The sequence below is a fragment of the Caloenas nicobarica genome, chromosome 2 (genome assembly GCF_036013445.1).
Source record: "Caloenas nicobarica isolate bCalNic1 chromosome 2, bCalNic1.hap1, whole genome shotgun sequence".
Taxonomy (NCBI): Eukaryota; Metazoa; Chordata; class Aves; order Columbiformes; family Columbidae; genus Caloenas; species Caloenas nicobarica.
This window is the reverse complement of record NC_088246.1, coordinates 105,337,347-105,353,471: the sequence shown is the minus strand read 5'-3', so window position 1 is coordinate 105,353,471 and position 16,125 is coordinate 105,337,347.

The window sequence follows — 16,125 nt, the reverse complement described above, 5'->3', positions numbered from 1 at the left end:
CTTCATTACTGTGTTTGTTACTTCAGTGTCTTTCCATTTCTGATAATTTGAAATAAATTTAACCTTTCAGCAGTGCACTAAGATTCCTGTCTTAACTTAGGGCAAAAGTAAAATAGCCATTAGTAAATTTATTCTAAATTTTAAAACTATAGTTTAATAGTAATCTATATTGATAACAATGTGTAGGTGAAAATTTAAGGTCCTACAGATTTTTCAGTCTCTCCCTCTGCGGCTCAGTGCTGGAACAGCAGGAATATAGTAAATTGGTAAATGAATACAGAAAAGTAATAATATTGGCACAAAATTATTTGTCTACTTCCAGCAGCCTACCTCATCATTAATAAAAAAAAATCAGAGCATTTTCTGTTATATATTTGATTGGACTGATTGAAGGAATTCAGAAAAAAAGTACAGCGTACTTCAATAACTATTGTTTTATTTCATCTCACCTATTTTATTGCATGTGGGTGGCCTGATGAAACTAATACTTTGAATTAAATAAGAAAAGTATCTCATGCTTTCAGGACCTTGTAAACATTATCAAATGTCAGATGTCGAATTGGTAAGATGGACATCAGATTTAAACTAACCATTGGTCCTCTCCGTGTAGAAAGGAACATCTCTGAATTGTCACTAACTGCATTGACATGACAACCACCTTCTTCAGTGAAGGAGAATAGGGCAGTGTTTGTTCAAAGCTCTGTACAGCTATCATTCCTAACATAATAGAGAACTTAAATATTTCTTGATATTTAAACACCTGACAGGCTACTATAAAGCAAATTAGCCTATTCCCACGCCCAACGACTTGGCTAGTTCGGTTGCGAAAGCATGATCTCTAAACCCTTTGAATTCAATGAAAAGTCTGTATTACTGGGTTTTGTTGGGGAACGTTCATTTCACTCCTTGAGGCAAATTAAACACATTTGTTATTAAATATAAAGATTTAGTGAACAAAGTTTTGGATAGACTCTAACTGCCATAAGTGGTTCCACAAGGAGTCTGTAAAGCTGTAGCACAAATCAGTTCCTTATATACACTTACATCCACACCAATTATACAAGGTAGGCATAGAGCCAGTTCTACTGACTAAAAGTAGCCCCTGAGCACTTGCTTCTTTACAAGACAATGCTGTGGTTGCTTCTTAGCTCATCAGCAAGGGAATCTTCCCCCCTTACATGGAATCCTGCCTCTGGTGTTCCTGCTTCCAGCCAGTTGAATCCTTTCTGCAGTGGGCCTTTTTGCCCTCCATGCCAGATGGTTCCTCTGCCACAAATTAACATTACAATCTGAATTTCCCCTTCACTTTCAGTAGTCTTTACAAGAGAACCAGTAAGAAATAGTTGTTATTTATAGACATCACATAAACTGCTTCATAAGTCAAATGATGCCTGGAATAAAACCTAAGGCCTAAATGCTGCTTTATGACTTTCAGAAGGGGCAAGGTAGGCAATACCCAATAGACTAGGAAAGTGGTGATTAGGTTCTCATCATTTAGGAGACTCAGCTCCTTCTGGATGTTTTCTGTTCACAAACTGTTCCTGAATTTGCTGTAATTCATGGCAGACATTGGTCCCTTCTTATTCTAGTTTTTCTGGCACATAAAACACTGTCATCCCATTTCTGGCTCATACCAAGGTGTTCAATTCCCTGTCAGCCCAATTCATACCACCATGCAGCACTGTGTATTTCTGTCTCTGTGTCAGTCCACCACTTCAGATTATTCCCCAGCCAACTCTGGAGGACAAAACCTAAACCTAGTTCACTGATCTGGCAGATCCACATCTCTTCTTTTCAGTCACATTGTCTTTTTGAGCAAATATGTCAAATTTCTATATTCAGCTATGCTGTGATGACCATTAGGCTGTACATTCCTCCAAAGCCAAGAACACAGATCAGTATTTCCCAGCAGTCAACTCCATGTTTTCTTCTAATCTTAATGTACACTTATCTGCATTCTCACATGCAGAAGGCAGAACGAATAAAGGAAAAAAAAATTAGTATTATTTATAACCTGAAAGCAAAATCATGTGATATGTCCTCTTATTTGCTTCAGCCACAGGAGAGCAACTTAATCTTGAAGAATCACTGCAAATTCTGGATACTTTCTGATTTTTGTACACTGAACTTGCAACTTGCACATGTGATATTGGAATAAAAAATCAACTACATAATATATCCACACAGCAAAACTCAGAACAATGACTTAAAAATCCATAAAGCACAGAGCTGGTCTACTCTTGAAAACCTTGTACGACCTCAGTGATATTTTGCAGAGACAAACCCACTTCGAAGGCGAGTATGAATCATGCAGTTAAAGCAATGTTTATATTTTCTTATTAATGTCAAATTTCAAAGATGTGATTAATATTTCTAAAAAAAAGAATGACAGAAGTGTTGACCTGTTAGTGTAATCAAATGTAAATCTGACAATATTAATACTGCGGAGACTATAAATGTTTAGGATGTGTGGATGCTGACACTGATGAAGGTCTTGAAAGGAAATTATTAGAAACAGAGAATAAAAAGAGAGGGATCATAATTCTATAAATGTTTGTAGGCTCTAGATTAAAAAGAAAAATCAATGATTATTGTGTTTTTGCTCCCTCCAAATACTACCGTAAGAAGGTAAGACCTATTGAAAAAAATACAGAAAAAAAATTAGTGCACAAAACCTAAAGTTTCAGCCAATCAATGCTGATTAGATTTACAATTTAACTGTAGTTTTTATAGTTTTCATCTAAGCATTTTCTCCTACATTATGTTTCTGGACAGATCTATACAATAGGAATTGCTTTAAACTGATTTACTGTCAGGCTGACTCCCACCATGCAATGCAATTTAGCACTCACAAAGCCAAATATTTTGTCTCTCACTCATTTATCGCAAAACTCACTTGGTATCAAGTGAATGACATTGTACAGTAATTCCCCAACAGCAGGCTTCAATTTGTGAATTTTTTTATCAATTCCTATCTACAGGGATGATCATTTGCAACCTGGTAGATCTTTCATGCTCCAGTGCACAATGAAGTTATAAAATGTATGCTAACATTTGGCGTCTACATCCATCATTGCTGAGCCTTCCAGGAACTGTGTTTGTGGAGTATATCACCCTACCCATCAAAACCCATCACTGCTAAACAGGGCTGGAGAAGCATTTCCCTTTCTGGTGCAGTATGTATTACTCTTGTGGCATTATCTGGCAAAAGGGCAAGCAATACATACAGTTTATTGGCATCTCGCATCACTTACACCTGAGGGTCACAAAATGCTGAAAGGCAGCAATTAGCTGCAATTTATAATCAGGTGAATCTTGCTGAAATGATCTAGTGCTTCTTGCTGAACTGCAGACAGATCTTAGCCAGACATCAAAATCCTGCTATGCCTGTCCTTTCAGCTGAGATTAAAAAAGCTTTGTTCCATTACAGATATTTTTTCCCATCAAGACTGCATTAAAAAAAAAAAAAAAAAAAAAGAAATCCTGTCTGCATCCAGAGTAATCTTACTGGAAGACTCAGAAATGGTGACATACTTCTTAAAATGACCATTAGATTTCATCTCAGAATTTTGTAAGCAACATAAGACGAGTTTATTGTAACAATTGTCAAATCATGCCCTAAAAAAGAAGAAAAAATAATGAAATACAAGAAGTCCTAGAGATTTAAAGCAGATAAGGTCTGAAAAGATGTCTGTTAAGAAATGAAGATGCTTAATATTCACTAAGTTTATACACATACAGTTAATATATTGATTGCTTAATTAAGATTATCAAAATTGCTTGGCAGTCACCAAGGTTTAATCTTATCCTTCTTGGCTGCCATCCTATGCCAAAAAAGAACTCTTGAACTATGTGGCAACATACCTTTAAATGTGTTTAATTACTACTGGCTATCATAATTAGCTTTTTTCTTCCTGCTCAATTTTAATTTCAAATTATTAAAATGGAAGTCACATAACCCTAAATGGTGTGGTTACACCATGCTATCAGTGTCCCAGTTGCAGCCTCTGCTTCTGGTCCTTGATATATTTGCAACATATAGGCAACCCAACCTTCACAACAGTTCTCTCACATCCTTGTCACCATGCAAATCCTGTCCCTTAAGAGCTCTGTGTGTGCTGAAGCCATGCTGCTGTATAAATGTGGGTCTATGCCTATGGTGGTGAATCTTGCTCCTGACCTTGCCTCTCCTCCTACAGGTGATTTCAGCCACACAACAGTAAGCACCATATAGTAATATAAAAATTTTCCAAAGAGAGGATCAAAATCCAGTGATGTCTAAATTGCTTTTTGTATGCTATAGGGCTTCCCTACACAGGGGAGGAAACTTCATTAAATTCATCAGAACCTTTTTTGTTATTGAAAATAGTAGATTAAGTAATATATTCTCAATATTACATACAACCCTGAAAGACAGTTTGGGTACTTCCTCTACATTTTTTTGGGAGCTTATGTAGAATAAATTGTTCTAACAAAATCCAGTGATTCTGCAACCCATCGCCTTAGGATTTAAATTGAATTATTGTTTCCTGCTTGAAAGAAATTCTCCCACTTTTATTCATTCTCTGGTGATTTTCCCAGTCCATATTGAAGTATGAGAAGGCAGAAATTATAAAAAAGAAATAACTGGTTATGAAAGTGAGCAAATAAGGAGAAACATTATTTGAAAGGCAAGTGATAATTTGAGATACACTCTTGTCCTCATCTGCTGTTTATCTGTCTCCCAGAAGCTCCTTAAGGAAACACTGGGCTAAATCAACATTGATTTCTTTATCTGCTTATTTTTGCTTCAGTTTTGCTGTCAGGAAAAAAAAAGGAAGGGTTAGTGAGCAAGCATCTCTTTATCATACCTTCTCCTGTGAAAGTGAGAACACAAGTTTTCATAAATAAACCACTACCTTGATTGCTTCCTGTCTTCCCCTGCCAAGCAGGCCCAATCTTTCAAATGATCCAAGGTCTGCAATTTTCTTTTAGGATTTTTTCAGACTTCTACTTTGGGGGATGCTGTTATTGTAGCAAATGGCACAACAGCCCATCTCATCTCCTGTTGTTCAGGATCAGTGGGAGAAAGAAAGAAGGAATGGTGGAATCACAGCAACCAAAATATGATCTAAAGACAGTGCCCATTTCGAAGCAGTGTATTTCACGATGGCAACATGTTACAATTATGAATGGCTTAATGAGTTAATAAGTTTTAGCAACCTTTTTATAAATGCTCTATGTTCTCTCCACCTGTTGTACAGACAACATTGAGATGGTATAGTGATTTTAAACTGGTCCTATCTTTATTAAACCACCTGTATTTACACGAAAAGTGAAAAGCCCAACTATTCCCAAAGAGTCTAAGCAAATCTATGATGCTTGAAACCTGCCCAGGTAAATTTGATCCCACAGGCCTTGAAAAGACATTATAAGGATTGTTGCCGCAATGTTTTGTATGGATGAATAATATTTTTCTTCCAATTTACAATCTGGTGTGACATTTGTCATCTCAGTCCTTACTGTATATGTATGGCTGAAAAGTTTACTGAGGTCAATGGCAGTCTTTAAATAGATAAAAGCAGAGGACAATAGCCGCTTCACAATGCATATACATAGTTACATACATTTACAGGTGTTTGTACATGTTAAATATCGAGCACACTACAAGTATGAATAAACAATAAGTTCTGTGTAAGATATTATTTATAAATACAATTTGTAAGAGTGTCAACTGTTCAGAAAGATGTCACTTTTTTTTTAATTCATGCCTATGGTTCAATCACTCCAATCGGAGTATCTAAAAACTTACTAACTTACTGATGTAAACTGTTGGGATGGGATATCACTTCAAATTTAGGAATCAGTCATGCTGATGTAATATGTGTCTATGCATATGAGATGAGGATCAAATCCTGTGTGTGTAACCACTAATGGTACATGGCTTAGGAAGCTGAAACCAGCCTGACATGAATGATTCCTCCTCATAAGACAATTTAGCAATTAAATTCAGAGTTCAAGAGCATTATATATTTCTTAAAAAAAAAAAAAAAGTACATGTAGGAGTTTACTACTAACAAATGGTGTCAAACTTCTACAAAGAAAACTGAAGTTCGAAGACAGAACACGGAAATTGCATAATTTTGTAGAGGTACTGCCAAAAATCTTTAGACTATTTTGGAAGGACCAACAATAAGAGTAAGAAAATGGTTTATTTTCTGTTATTCTTTCACTGCTGGGTTTTTCAGTAGGATTGCCAGCAAAGAGATACTTTTCGAAGTCATTTCTGCAAGGAGAACAGGAAGAACAATATTACACTCCATGTCAGCAAAAACAACTCACATTTTGAACGAGTGAGGCATACTTCAAATATTCCCCTTTTCATATTTCCAGTGAAAGTTCTCAAAGCATTTTCACCTGAACCTAGACCATCTCAAGGCTGCAGTTCCACTTCTCATTTAGACAAGTACTTCTTGAGTTCGGCCTAGAAGTTGAACATGTCTTTTCATGAAAATAATGATACAAAGCATAGAGCAACAGGAGTCTGGTGAGTATCCAGGCTTTCATGAGACACAGATGGACTTGGGAAGGGAGGAGCAGATGTAAACTATATTGAACTTAATTTTGCCATCATCCTGTCTGTCAAATATCTAGCAGAAAAGCAAACTGAAATGGAGAGGAAGGGAACAACTTTCTCAGAGTTATAAAGTAAATATGTAAGCAGATTGTGTGTAAATTTAAATCTCTTGGTTTTCAATCTTGTTTTAACTGCAAAATCCCCTTTTTTTTTTTAATATATTTAATGCCTCTACAGTATTCCAGCTGTTATATTATTTAGGTTCTGATTTATTTCATGATGTCAGTCACAGAAAAAAAAGTGCAATCTGTCTTTTTATTTTTATTATTCATTGTAGAACAACAACCAATCAGAAATGAAATACAAGTGGTGTCAGCAGATCCCCCAGTAGTTTAAAACTCAAAAATGCTATTAGGCTCAACAGATATGCTTATTTTAGCCAACTGAAGACTGATTTGACATATTATGCAGACATGGACAACATACTTTTAATTAAAGCAGTGGTTGTAGTAATCTAAATTCAGTTACTGCAGGTAACTGAATAAAATGAAATAAAAACCTGAAATAAACCAGGAAATAAGCAGAATAAAATATTTATTTTCTCTCTTATTAAGAAAGAAAATCCAGTGACTTCTTTCCCTATGCCATTTTCCTATCCTTTCCTTTCCTCCCCAAAAAAAGAAATAATTGCAAGTAGAATGGATTTGAGGTTTGGATTTTGTTTGTTTGTTTGTTTGAAGTTTTTAAATATTTTTCTCTATGCTCAGTAGCTGTACTGCTTGTGGCTTATTTCATTGTCCTTGCTCCGTTCCTGGCTTTGACCTGGTGTGAAGTGGAGAAAGAGCAAAATTGTCTGGTCAGATGAAGCTGCTGCCTAGACATTTCCTGGATGCTGTCTCAGGATCGTATTTCTTGCTATCCCAAAGCAGAGCCATCTGGTCCTCACATAACTAGAATTGTGAGAAGTCTGTAACTTCTAAAGGCATCGAAAGTGCAAAAATGAGCTAACATCATACCTCTTATTCCTTTGAACACTGTTTTCTTGCAATATTACAAAGCTAATGTGTGTTCTTTAAAACACAGAAAACTTTCAAAGTGATTAATATAACAATAAAGTTGTATTTACAGTGACATCACAGCTAAATGGCTACATCAGACACCAACATTTTTTGGTACCAAAGGATTTGTATAGATTTTAAAATGTTATGTCACAAATTAAGGAAAGGATATATTTTTAGGGCATTTCATCCATTGGGTGCTGTAATAGCACTAAAAACTTTCATGAGAAAAAGTACAACTGAATAATTCTGCACTGACCACTGACTTGAATGATGACAATAAACTGAAAAAAAAATGTCATGTTTGATCAGACCCCCACTAATTTTCCCAAAAAGTTTAAGGTCAGATCTTTAGAGTGAGCTGTAGAGGCAACAGTAAAATAAAATATGACTTACTTATCAGGGTGAAAATAAGCTTTTTCCATGGAACTTTCACAAAAAGCCTATATATTTGTACTCAGTTAATCTTTTCTTTTCGAATGTTTTTATAATGAGATAGCTGATTACATGATGGGTATTTATCTTAACCAAATTTTCACCAGCATGGTTATATTTATTGTCAGAAATACTGTGTAATAGAAATGACAGTCAGCTTTCATTAGCTCACTCGATAACAAAAATAACTTACACTGAATTCAAAGATCATTATTACTTTTAATGCTGGTAATTGTGAGTGTAAAGTTACAAATTCATATTATCTTACTGAACAGAATATTAAAAATAGTGTTCATCATGAGTTATCAAGTACAAACCTGAATGACATCTGGCAGTCATAAAGATTTTCAGACAATGGTATGCCCCGTTGTCTTTTGTGAATTGTTTGGACACGTTGTCAATCATTCTGCTCTGCCAATTTTAATTTACGTGTTGGCACTTACTGGGTGCTCTAACATGGAAGTTCAGTTATCCTGTAAGATGAGATCTTTATTCTAGATCTCTGTACCCCTGTCTATTAAAAAGGACTTTCCTCCAGTGCTGGAGGGAAGGGAAAAAAAAAAAAAAAAAGCAGCCTCTATTTTCTATTTTTGTATTAACACAATGAACCTAACATTTAAAAGTCTTCAAAAAATCCACCCAAAACCCCTAAAACAAACAAACAAACAAGAAAACCACAAACTGAACTGGGTGAAGAAAAAGCAACATAAAGCACCAGTAACATCCTATACCCAGTGAAAATCTTGATTAACTTTGTCTTGAGCAACAGAGAAGTCTGACAACTGGTGGCTGGAATTTGAAAACAGAGATGATGAGGTGGTCATCACTGAAATGGAAGCTCAAAATCAGTCTTGTTTCAACTGGACTAGTGACAGTGTAATGCACTTCTACAGAATTTGCTCAGTTACTCCAGATCTCCACACTTTACAGGTTTCCGAGTGTTGCCTGCAATCTCTCATCCCGGGCAGTCTGGACCCAAGTGACAGAAAGGTCAGAATAGCACTGACACACTTGCTCATGCTCTCCGGGACCTCTGAAATTTCTCAACCTGTCTAACCATGATTTCAATCAGTGAAGAGATCTCCTTGACTTTTCACCAATTGCAAGGAACTTACATATTATATAATATATGAGTGGGGTTTTTTTAACAGATTGACCTAGTTACACATTATGATCACCTGTCTAATTTGAACTGGAATATGTTGAATCCATTTATGATTTCAAGTGAATGGTAACGTGCAGTATTTCAAGAAGCCTGATCTTCTAATGGCTACTAACCTGAAATAATATAGAAAGTGAAATAGAAATAATATAGAATAAACAAGAGTGAATCAGAATATAGATTTTTTTAGTGTTCTAAATAAACAATAATTTTATCGTGTGCTATAAATTAAAAGAATATGCTAAATTATTGCATGTAATATAGAAATCCTGTACTATTTATTCTTTAAGGGCTCCAGTATAGCATTTGTATTACAATCTTTCAAGACACCTAAGTTAAAAATGTTCTACTACTTCAATGTTTCCTTCTGAATATCCATAAATGGTTTGGAAATCCAGTCACCTTTTCATATACATTGAAACTGACTACACACATTTAAAAAGCATATTTGAAATGCAATCCACCAAATATTTAATTTCACTAGTGTAGGTGTACATGTTTGGTTACCCTCTCTTTACCTCACTGAGGAAGATGGACTCCGAATCACCATCATTATGCCACATAACGGCTCTGACCCAAAACCTCCATCAGCTGGAGTCATACCCAGGTCATACTCACACAACATAATGTCCTGTCCCAACAGATGGGATGAGGGATGAGTTAACTCTGAACATGACACACGCCCTGACTCAACAGGTGAGGTCAGGTGTGAGTTAACTCTGGGTTAATTCTGTGTGGTTATGTGAAGTGAATGACAGACAATCACTCCAGGGGTCCACTTCAGTTATGAGTTTTACTGAAAGCACATGGCAGAAATACTAATTACAGCAATTAGTGACTTGGCAAAAGTAGTTTACGATATCACAGAACTTATCTATACATTAACAACAAAAGTCCTTCTACAAGCAATGTATTGGCAACCATTAGTAGCTATAATACAAAACTTAACAAGAATCCAACAGTAGAGCTTAAGATTATGCTACTCTTATATGTTCAAAAGGAAAAGAGAGAAAGAGAGTGGTAGAGAGGGAAGGAAAACTATGGTATAAGAGAGATAGAAAGAGAGTAAGATATCTCACTCATGGAAGGAGAGACAGAGAAATAGGGATGTAGGAAAAAGGAGAGAAGGAAAGAGCAGAGAGAAAGGAAGAAAGAAAAGAGTGAGGGAGCAACTCTTACGGCTCCGCAGCGTGGATGATGAGACTTGTTTGATGATATATGGCCTCCAGTGTCCCGCAGCGAGGATGCTAGGATTTGTAGTTCTGGAGCGCAGCGTCCTCCAGTGTCTGGTCCAGTTCCCACGGCGAGGCTGGTGGGCGAAGAGTCCTCAGGGTGGTGGGTTCCCTGCCAGTGCTGTTTTAGATGAGCTTTTTTATAGCCCTCCAAGTAGAGGAAAGTCTGGGGGGAAGGGGTGATTGTGAAAGATCGACAAGTCTTGACAAGTCTCGGGCCATGTTGAAGGGTCTCAGCTTTTCCCCTTTGTGTGCCAAGCTGGGCATATCAGAAGATGGAGCTATGTGGCACGTCCCCCACCTCCAATATCAGCCAGCTGACCTGGGCTGTGGCTCCTTAGCTTGTCGTTAATATGTAAATCGCAGTTCACCCTATACTGAATGTGTCATCAACTGCTACAATGTTTGAGGCATGATTCCTTTTAGCCTTTGACAATCCTGGGGCTGGAGGAATTAGATTTGCCACAATGTTTTGGCCATGATCCTTATCAATACATGACACATACCTAAATGAAACTGTAGGCAAAGAGGATCCCAATTGATTGTTTTTATTCTCTTTTGTCAACATGCAAATTTTTATTTAAATAGGTTCCATTTCGCATTTTGGATCTTTTTTTTTTTTTAAATCCTTTTGGAAGGCTTGTGTCACAGAGGCACCCCCAAATAAGTTTAGGCGGACTACAAGGTCCAAAATTAAACTTTATTCTGGCCAGAAAAGCACTGCCAATAAACTGATTAGAAACAGGGTTTATACAACTAGCTAGCACTCCATAACATAAGATATAGGTTTGGGTATCAGGTTAGGAGATTATTTGGGATGCAGCGAAAATAAGAATAATGAGGATCCACAGTGTGCATACACACACTCACAAAAAACAAAACCGGAGCCCTCTCTGCCCCGTTTGCCCACAAAGAGGAACACTAGCCTATTGCGGCCAGGACTTCACACTTGTCTGTCCCAGACGAGGACTTATTAAAGCATATGTGCAGTAATTTATCACTCACCTAAGCATGGAGGTGAGGCGCTCCCAATCCAGGGAAGTTACCTTAGACGGCTTTTCCATCTAAGAGGAGGGACTCCGGCAGCATGGCAGACCCACAGCTCCAAGAAGACCGTACAAAGAGCGTCTCCAGCAGGAACCCCATTTATAGTCTGCTCAGATCTGACTGTGGGCATTCCAGAAGCTTCTCGGCTTCTCTGGGCTGTGGGCGCTCTTGGCCCCTCCTCTGCAGACGACCCTGCCCACCGACTCTGGGTCTCCACAAAGAAAGCTGTTAGCTGCCCCATTGAAGGCCCCAGTTCTGAGAGGGGGGGATGGGCAGCTACCAGTGCAACGGCCACACCAGTTCTCAGGGTGTGTGGGTGGGAAAGTGCAACTGCCACAGCTTGATAGGGGACTGAGAGATGTTATGTTTAGTAAATGATCTCTTAAAGATGCTGAATTTTCTTTCTAACCAAATTGGTCATTTACTATAATTTTATAGTAATGGTCTTAGTTTAATGATCATTTTAATAGTAATTTTTCAATTTGGACTCTGCTAGATATGTTTATCCCTTTAGATTAACTACTAATTATTTCACTGATAGAATTCCAGTTGTACTGTCTATGGACACACCATGTAAATTAAACTATTCATTGCTTTTGAAAAGAAAACCACCCTAAGTTATTAATGTGTTCATTTCTGAGCCATTGTTTATTTCCCTTCATTATAAATGATTTATGTGATTCATTAGATCGTGGTAATTATCATTTTAAACTCATAACTTTGTTATTTATGCAAGCTTTTCTGGTGTTGATGAAGTACACCGCTATTTACAAGTTGGGCTTGATAAGTAGTAAATGCAGGATAATGAAACCAGTCAAATTATCTTTAAAGGACAGTTAAATTAATTGTATTTTATTCTAAGATACAGCCTATCTTGATATTAAAAAAACAATTGCATTGTCTCTTAAGATAAATAAAACCATGGAAAGAGAAGCTCTCAAATCCATTACTGTATTATTTCTTGAAGAAGCAAAATAGTCCTAAAAACATGTAAACAGATGTGCAAACACCACATCATCATTAGTATAGAGGAGAGATTGCCCAGTTCAGCATATCAGTACAGAAAGATATTAAATGGTGCATCACTCAACCAACCAGTGACCTGATCTGCTCTCCACTGAACTCAGTCCCTTTTCTATCCCCTGCCTTCTGCTTGGCTGTATAGTTTCTACAAAGGCCAGCAGCCCACTTCTGAGCCAACGGTCCAAACAGTTAGCCCAGTCCTTTTAGCTGATTGCCCTCCTCGATTCCCAAATGTTTCAGTGTGTCAATCTATATCTGTCATTTCTGTACATCTGTGCCACCACCTCTTCTGAAGAACAAAGTTGAATAATTTTTTTTTCTCATCACACCAACTAACTCTGTCTTGTATTCCCTCATCAGGGTTCATAGTTTGAATTTTCTCCACTGTCCTTCCTATGTCTATTCCAAAGCACTGTTTATTAATTTTATATAAATATGTGCATAAACCATTATTCCATTGCCTGTTTCAATTTGTTAATGAATAATTTCAAGAACCAGACAAAAAAAATTACCAGCCAGGAAACAAGTTTTGTGTTCCTTTGTATGGTCAGAAAGGACAAATATACTCTCAAAATTAAATAGAAAATATAGCTCAGATTTGGAATCAGTAAAGTGGAACATTTTCTCCCTTTGTAAGCATTAGTTTTGTAGCTAAAACAGGTTTTGGGGAGAAAGAATTCTTCCTCTTAAAAACTACCTTAAGATACCAAAGGGAAAATTTGATGAGAAGATTATCAAGCAGAAATAATACTTCTATTCGGATTTCAGATTTTTTTTTTTAAGCTTTAAACTAGAGTAAAATAACAACCACAATGGCTTCATGCTAGGAAAAAGGATATTTTTATTGCCTAGTAAGTTGTAGTGGAGGTATTTTTTAAATTAATGTGAGTCAAACTAATCAGTAGGGAAGTTAAATTCTTATAAAGGCAATTTGGCAAAGAGTTTACAGCTCTGGCAGCAGGGGAAAGAAAAAGCAATTTTTTTGTCTTCCAGTTAATTGTCTTGAGTTACAGTCTGAGTGCAGCTGACATTTATTGTTCTGCAGACTGGAAATGTGCAATATTTATCATTATTGTTTAGATTTAAACCTACAGCTGACACCAAGTACACCACCTGAGAGACCACAGAGCCAGATAATACTATAAAATATTCAGAGAAGGTATTCATTTTAGAAAATGTTAGACACAATTATGAAAAGATTTTTTAAGATGCTAGTCTAAGGCAATCTCAAATGTAGAAGATTTAGGGCTTCGTACTATGCAGACATCCTCTTGTGTCTTACTTCTTAAATTGCCCCCTAATTTTGTTTTGTCTTTGGAGAGGGCCTGAGATCTTAGAGCTAAGATGCTCACTGCAGCTCCGACTTTCACAAGTGACACTGTGTTGGGTGAACAACAGCATTTCCCATTTACTTGACGGGTCATTCAGCTTTGCTTGCCCTGAATGAGACCTAAGGAAAATCAAACTATCCTGCACCCATGGTGCACCAGTGAAGCTCATTGTAATTTGCCCATGTATATGTGTCCTAATACATGTGTCAACATTACTTTGGCTCACAGGGTACATGGATCAGCAAAATGTAGGGCTATGAAGAAGGGCAGTGAGGTCTCTGAGGTTACATGAAGCCCCACACGTGACATGACAAGCATTGCCCAGAATGCTCAGTGGCTGCAATCCACTCATCTGTAGACCTATTATATGGTATGATATTCCTGTGCTTTTCCTTACCACTGCCCTGACTTTGTACAAGGCAGGTGGTCGTGTGGCTGTCAGAGTTTACGGCACAAATATTAATAATGATTAACAAATGGTTCAGAAAACTTCATCAGATACCACTCCCGCCTACGGTTGGTGAGTTCTAAACAGTGAGAAGAGACACTGTTCCCTGTTTGGGATGGAGGGTGCATGGGTTGCTTTTATTTTTTTTCCGAACAAGGGATACCAAGCTGCAGTGCAAGAGTGATAGCACACTGATTACTGGATCAATGTGCTCTGGAAATTAAATGGTTGGCTTTTTTTTCCTGGTTTCAGTACATTTTGAATAGAGGAGAGGTAGGTAATAGTTACAGCAGGGGACATTTCACAGACTGGTATATTTGGATTTTATTTCTCTTCTCAAGGAGAGTTCGTATATATTCTCCAAATTGCTGAATAGGTAACAACATTAATTTATGCTACAAAACAGTCACCAGATTTCATTTCACATGGTTATGTATGGAACAATTGTGTACTGAGTCTGGCAGGGACAGAGTTAATTTTCATTTTCACAGCAGTCTGCACAGTGATGTCTTTTAGACTGGTGACCAAAACAGTGTTGATAACACACCAGTGTTGTAGCTATTGCTGAGCAGCACTTGCACAGCATCACAGCCTTTTCTATTTATCACTCTGCCTTGCCAGTGAGGAGGCTGGGCCTGGGCAAGAGGCTGGGAGGGGGCACAGCCAGGACAGCTGACTCCAAATGACCAAGAGAATATCCCATACCATACAACATCATGCTCAGCAATAAAACCTGATAAAAGAAAGATGAAAGCGGATGCTTGTGGCTATGACTTCTGTCTCCTCATGTAACTATTAGTGTGACGAAGCCCTGCTTTTCTGAAAATAGCTAAACATCTGCTTGAAAATGGGAAATTGTGAATGAACTCCTTATTTTGCTTTGCTTGTATATGCAGATTGGCTTCATTTATTTAACCGTCTTGATCCTTTTTGCTCTTCTGATTCTCTTCCCCATCCTGGTGGGAGGAGTGAGTGAGCAACTGGGTGGTACTTAGTTGCCTACCAGGATTAACCCACAACACCCATGAATATCAGTATATACATAACTAGATGTATATTGAGTACTAATTACTTTGATGGTGGCCCATGGATCACCTCCTAAATCTTCTTTGGTGACTTGAGAGAAAAAAAGAAAAAACAGTGACAGCAAAACTTGTAAAGCATGATTTACATAACATAGTTCTTTATTTTTGAAGCCTGACACCAATCTTCCTGAGGTGAAAAAACAACAAATTGCTTGGTTTGAAGAAGCAAAAGGTGAGAGGTCAAAATTACTTTTCATGTTTTATCAGTAATTTCAGAAAGGAAGGCTACAAGGCAGGGATGTTTTAATTTTATTAACTAGGTTGTATTTGCCTCTTATGAACTCTTTACTTTTAATTAAGCATACTATAACCCTATTGGGAAAGTTGAGCTGTAATCACGTGTGAAAATCACTGAAACAAAGTTCAGACTTTCAGTCTTGATAGGGTAATATCGTCTTCTGGCATTTGCACATTCTCTCCATTGACTTCCTTGAAAATTACAGCAGAAACACAAGGAAAATTTGTTCAGAATGATGCAAATAGGATAAATGAAACAATTTCTACTTAAGGAAGACATTTTAAATTCAATAGGAGTTGTGTTACAAACTTTTGTTTTGGCATTCTTTGCTACTCTTACCCAAGGAGACTTTGGGAATCTTGTTAGAAATGAAGAATGAAAAAGCTTTGCAAATGAGATTACTCACATTTTTGGGGGAAAGGAAGGTGAAAGCTAATACATCTATAAATGTCTTCATTTACTTGTCAAATGAAATTTTAGCTCGAATTTAGTGGTTAGTTCAAAGTTTAG